Source organism: Taeniopygia guttata, chromosome 4A (assembly GCF_048771995.1).
Source record: "Taeniopygia guttata chromosome 4A, bTaeGut7.mat, whole genome shotgun sequence".
Taxonomy (NCBI): domain Eukaryota; kingdom Metazoa; phylum Chordata; class Aves; order Passeriformes; family Estrildidae; genus Taeniopygia; species Taeniopygia guttata.
In genome coordinates this window covers 7907068-7913067 of record NC_133029.1, presented here as the reverse complement: position 1 = coordinate 7913067, position 6000 = coordinate 7907068, and positions in this window count along the sequence as shown.

Genomic DNA, 6000 nt, shown 5'->3' with positions numbered 1-6000 from the left:
TGAAAAGGAAAATAAAAGCGAAGGGAAGGACACAGCACATGAAAACAACCTGCAGAAAGCTGTGATTCCATCTTGGACAGACTAAACATCGCAGTAAGAGTCTCAAGCACAAAAAGTGTTAAGGCAAGACAACAGCAGCCACGGCACTGCTGTTACAGACAAACCCAGGCCTGCAAGGACTGTCGTTTTCATCTCCTTTTTCACAGGGAAAAAAGGCCAGTAATTGTTTATTAGCATAAGAAAGGCACCCAAGGAGATGTAGGAGCATTTAGAAGTGCTGAAGAGTGGCACTGCCACAGATAACCAAACTTTATCCAACTCAGTTTGCCATGGGGAACCTACAGATTCAAATGTGCTAACATTTTCATATCTTTGTCTTTTTGTTGAGACTACAGCCTTGAAGTCCCCGATGTCATTTTGGTCCCACACCTGCCTGAGTGATCAGAGGGTGAGCAGCAGCAGCAGCTTGTAGCTCCCAGTGAGGATACACTCTGGAAGGTGCAGCCAACCCGGGCAAAACAGCTCTCCTCCCACACCTCCTCAGCTCTGCTGCACTGCACAGACTACAGGGAGAGAAAATTTCCAGAGGATATCATATTAGACTGATAGTGGTATCCTTCCCACTTAGCAGTAGCACTGTAGCACAGAAGATGCACTAAGGAAGAATCTCTGTAAGGTCTGGAACCATATATAGGGGACCCTTCACCGTCTCCACAAAGCCTCCCAAAGGTACTGAAGGGTAAGTGGCAGGCTTGGGATTTAATTTCTCAATTAAATCCAAGATAAAAGGCACTTAATATTTATCAGCCAATGATCCCATTTTTCACTGCGTTCACTGGTTATCTGTGGGCCTTTCTAGCACCTGCACATGAGCCTGTCCCAGAAAAACACTTACCGATGTGGTTACTTGAAGCAGGTGATTTACCAAGAGTTTCACTGCGCTGGGGAGGGTCCTGCATTCCTGCAGGGAACCTGCCAGACTCAGTTACCCAGATCTAGATCTGCTTTTTTTGCCAGGCAGGAGGAAGATTATGAATGTCATTACATCTTCCATTTCCCAGCTTCGAAATTCCTGTGAGATACAGCTGTGATGTTTGAATGTATTTCAAGTACTTAAAAATTTAAAAAAAATACCCAAACAAACCAACCAGAAAGTGGCCTTTGAATGATATCTGCATAATGACCCCTCTGGATAGCAAAGCCAAGGCACAGACTGCCCCAGGTCCACACATGAAGAACTCCTTAAGCAACAAATTTTGTGCATCTTGTGCCTTCTGCCAAAGCAAGGGACAAATTAAGTGCTTGGGTATCTTGATCAGCCATCACTCCTCAGCTGCACATGCAGCCAGCCAGCACTGCTGGTGTGCTCAGGAGATACAAAACTGTGCAAGGCTGGGTAAGGCAGGAGCAGCTGGACAGTCACACAGCTCCTCCCGGGAGCCACATCCCTGCCACCATCGCTGGAGGTGTCAGTGGCACTGTCAGTGAGCAGCCACCCGCCGGCTTCTCCGGGCTGGGAGGGGAGGCTGCTCCAGCAGCGGGAAGCCGCTCCTTATCCAGCAAAGTCCTGCCCAAAGGCTGATCCTGCCCTCTGCTGACTGATCCTCGATCCCGGGTGGCACGGGCACGGCCCCTGGCATGGGAGGAGTGCCAAATGCAAGCGCTGCCTTCCCAGGCGGGCACCCTCCGGGTGAGCACTCAGCTGCAGGAGCACACGCTGCTCTCCTTGCTCACCTCCTCCAGCTCCTGCGATGGAAGTCACGGCAGCTGCAGGTGCGTCCTGGCAAGTTCCCATCAGCATCCACCTTCATGGAAGGGTTTCAGGGACCGTGGGCAAACTCCTCCCTGCACAAAGGGTCAGTGAAGTAGCACTAAGAGTCACCACCAGTAATGGTGAATCTGTGTGATGTCCCAGGCTGCCCTTAGCACATCATTAAAGAGAATATTGGTCCAGCAGTCACCAGATTTTTGTATTTAAAAGTTTTCCCAAAGTTTACTTCCTGAAAAATAAGGTAACTTCATCATATTTAAGAAAATTTGACCAAGATGCTGCTTATGAAACACCCAGCATTAACTATTTTCAGATACAGAACTACAAATAAGATTAATAGCAATTCCAGCTGTCTCTAAATCCCCTCTTCTTCATTTTTTCATATGTGGCTTTTTTTTCTTCTGCCACAGAGAACTGAGCAGAGATAAAACCTCCCCACTCTATGTATGCTGCACACCCAGACGTTGGAAGGGAGAGAGGTCAAGACGTGGTGGTTGGTGAGGGCCAGCACTGATCTCACTGTCGAGGTGCAGAGTCCTGACAGCAACTGCAGAGCTGCTGCCTGTACCAGCACATCACAAACGGTGTGTGATCACACACAACAGCAACAGCGCTGCCTCCTGCCCTGCAGGCTCCACCCGTAACCCCAGGGAGAAAGAGCAAGAACAGTTTCTGATCCATTTGGGACACCTCAAGTGGCAGATGTTTGAATCTGTTCTAGTGTTTTACTGCTCTGACAGGGAAGAAAAAAAAAACCCAAACCAATCCAACACTTTTTAAATGCTTATTTAAACACAGGAATTTCCTCTGTCTCATTTGTGCCCATGGCCACTTGTCCTTCCACTGGATACCACCAGGAAATCTCCATTTACCCAGTCAGGAATTTTTACAAATGGGCAAGATCCCCCTGAGATGGCTCTTCCCCAGGGTGAACAGACCCAGCTCTCTCAAGCTCTCCATACCCTGACTAGCCCTTTGTTGGACTCTCTTCAGCAAATCTCTGTGTACTGGGGAGCCCAGCACTGCAGTGGTGATGCCCCTGAGTTGTTGCCCCTCTCTTCTGCATCCTGGAGTACAACTGACCAGATGGGAGTGACGGAAGGAAAGCACAGGGTTCAGGCTAAGCTGTAGAGCTCCACTGCAACACAGCAAATCCAGCTTATGAGCACTCCCCTATTTATCTTCCTCGGCTAGAAAGCTTTAAAGATCATTTACAATAACTGCCACACACAGGAGGGTTATTATTATCTCACACAACTCCCTTGAGCAGCTCTCTGGCTTGGACAAAGAATACAGCAATTAAGAGATGGATACACACAGCTGCTGGACATCCCTCCTTAGGTCAAAATGCCATTGCTGCCTGGTCTCAGCCCAGTATTTTTCATGACAACTCTGTGAAAAGGCAGAAGAAAAAACTCCCTGATGTTTGTTTCCTTGTATAGATATGTGAGGCCAGCTGGAAGACAGTATGGGAGTAGGGGGGGTCACCACTGCTCAAATAAATCTATTTCACAATATGCTCTGCAGAGTAAAGTACTACGCAGGCCAATAAATTAATCTCTCACCCTTTCAAATTTTCCTACTTTGTTGCTGCTCTTCGTTATTTGTTTTCAGACAGCAAAAGGTAGGAGCGGTTACTTCCATAAAAACAAACTCTGTTGGAAACCTTAGGCACAAACTGAACTAAGCAAAGTCTAGCACATCTAAAAAGACAAAAATGGCATTGGGATACTTAGATATGCAAACAGAGGAAGTAACTGGAAGCAGAATGGAAGATAACAAGGAAACACTTTCTGTGAGGCTGGTCACATACTAGGACAGGTTATCTAGGAAAAATGTAGTGCCCATCCCTGGAGATACTAAAAGGCCTGTGCAACTTGGTTAGAGGGGTGAGCAGAGGGGATTGGACTAGAGCTCCAGAGGACTCCCCAGATCTTGAGTAATGCGTGATTCTGTAACAAGCTGTTCTGTTAATCACCATCAGATAATACCAGCCTTCATTCAGGAGGGTACTAAAGGATAGATTTAAATTTATGCATGAACCCTACAAAAACCAAAGGAGTTACGGTTAGTGGAAAAACAAACTTTCTGGCACAGCTCTAAACATGTGCTCATCACTTACTGCAGTTAAAGACAAATTTACCCACAGGCTTAAACAACTAGTCGTGTTCTTTCTGAATGGCCTTTTGTGTGTTCTTCTGTAAATAGCACTTGGCTTCACTCATTTTTTGTGCTCCATTTACTGAGCATTATAGTCTGAGCAGAATTGCACACCAAAGCCTGAAGCACCATCACTAAAGCACATATCAGTTTCTAACCATGTGAACTGAAAAGCCTCCACTGCATCTTAGCAGGAGACCAATACTATTAGCAAAATAATAGCAAAGCAAAAAGTAGTAGCTACAGACACCAGTATAAAGACCATGGATTCATAACTCCAGCAGCACATCCTCAGATTCAGCCAACAGCTCCCTACAGCCTTCCAGTTTGTTCCCACTTTCACAAAATGAAGCAATGTGCTTATAAGCAGTTCTAAAACAAATAAGGTATCATATATGAAACTAGAGAAAAAACCTAGAAAACAGACACAGATAAAACAGAAAAAAATTTGCATTGCTGATATTCCAGCCAGAAGCAGCAGGAAAGTTTGCCTCCAAAGGTTAACAGCTTAGCATTCCTTACACTTATAGGTTCACTTTGGCTCATTTGAAGAGTGGCCATTTTCCAATATGTGTTCAGCAAATTGGTAATGACAGGCAAAAAAGGCATAGTGACCTTCCATGACTGATGAATCGATTCTGCCATGCCTATGGCTAATGCTCATATATTTAACAGTGTTAGTATCACGCCAGTCACAGAGTTCAGCATTGCTTTCAGCTAAAAAACAATTTCACCACCCAAAAGAAACAAAGACAACCCCCCCCTTTTTAACTTCAGAAAACATGACTTATGCAGCATCTAGAATCAAATTTTACCATGATTCAGCTACTCAATCTGTTGTTTTTGTCCCTCTGTACGTGCACTGGGCTTGGTGCCCAGCTCTGAAAGACAAAGGTAGCAGAGACACAGCTTTGTTTCCACCCACAGGCACTCACTGCCTGAACCCAGCTACAGCAGAAATGAGGTGCTGAAGATCTGTGACACTCTAGTAGCTCATTTTATTGATTCTTGGGAAGTGACTGGGTTAATTCACAATTCCTGCACCAAGGTTCCTCTGCAATGGCAATTCCTCTTTGCCTCCTGGGAATTCTCACTCACTTTCTGTGAGCAGAATTTTGATGACATGAATGTCAACCTTTTGCTCTTTAACAGAAGTTGTTAAGTAGCCCCCTGGAAAAAAAATACTCCAGAGAGAGGAACCCTCCTCTACTAAAGGAAATGTTTTATTTCAACAGATCTCCATGCATGCTGTGCCTGTGCTCCAGCCAGAAAAGTCACTGCAGTGCAAGGGCACTCCCTGACATACAGACAGTGAAGGCACTCGACTGAGCCCAACTGGCTCAGCAGAGAAACCAACATTTACCTGCAAGGAGAGAACCTGGAGGCTGTGGACAAAAGCAGAAGGCAGCACATAAGGTACCAGAGAAGCCTCCAGACCCAGCAGTGGCTGAGATCAGACAGGACACAGCACCACTCAGACTGGAACAGCACTCAACCATCACAACTTTTGGAAGAAAAGGGAAAGAAGCACTGATTTCTGAACCATTAAAACTCAGCAGAACAGTTCAGCTGGGGAAAAAGCATTGAGAATACTAGATCAATGCAAGGGAGCACCAGAACTGTGAGTGCTGAAAAGCTAAATATCAAGATAAATGGAAGTCAATCTTCCTCAAGATCAGCTTTGTTTACTGCCTGGATAACAAAAACAATAACCCTTTTTTAATGATCACCTGAGTACTTAACAGGTCCAAACATGAACATCTTAATAGAGTTTCTGGCAGCTAATATGCAAAACAGTTCAACTTATATCTCCAAAGTAGTCATGTTGAAAAAAAACAAAACAAAACCATTCAGATCATTAAGGAATACAGAGGAGACTTTGCACAGAACATGTAAAACAACTGCCAAAATGCAGGGTATTCATGTTGTAGAAACCCCTCCCAAAGGCCCTCAGCCCCACATGTACCTCCAACATTGCATGTTGACAGCAGCGAGATCTTCAGTCACTCAAAGCTGGGTTCGACCTCTCTTCTTCTGTGTATTTCTCGGCAGCTAATAAGCAAGAGCTC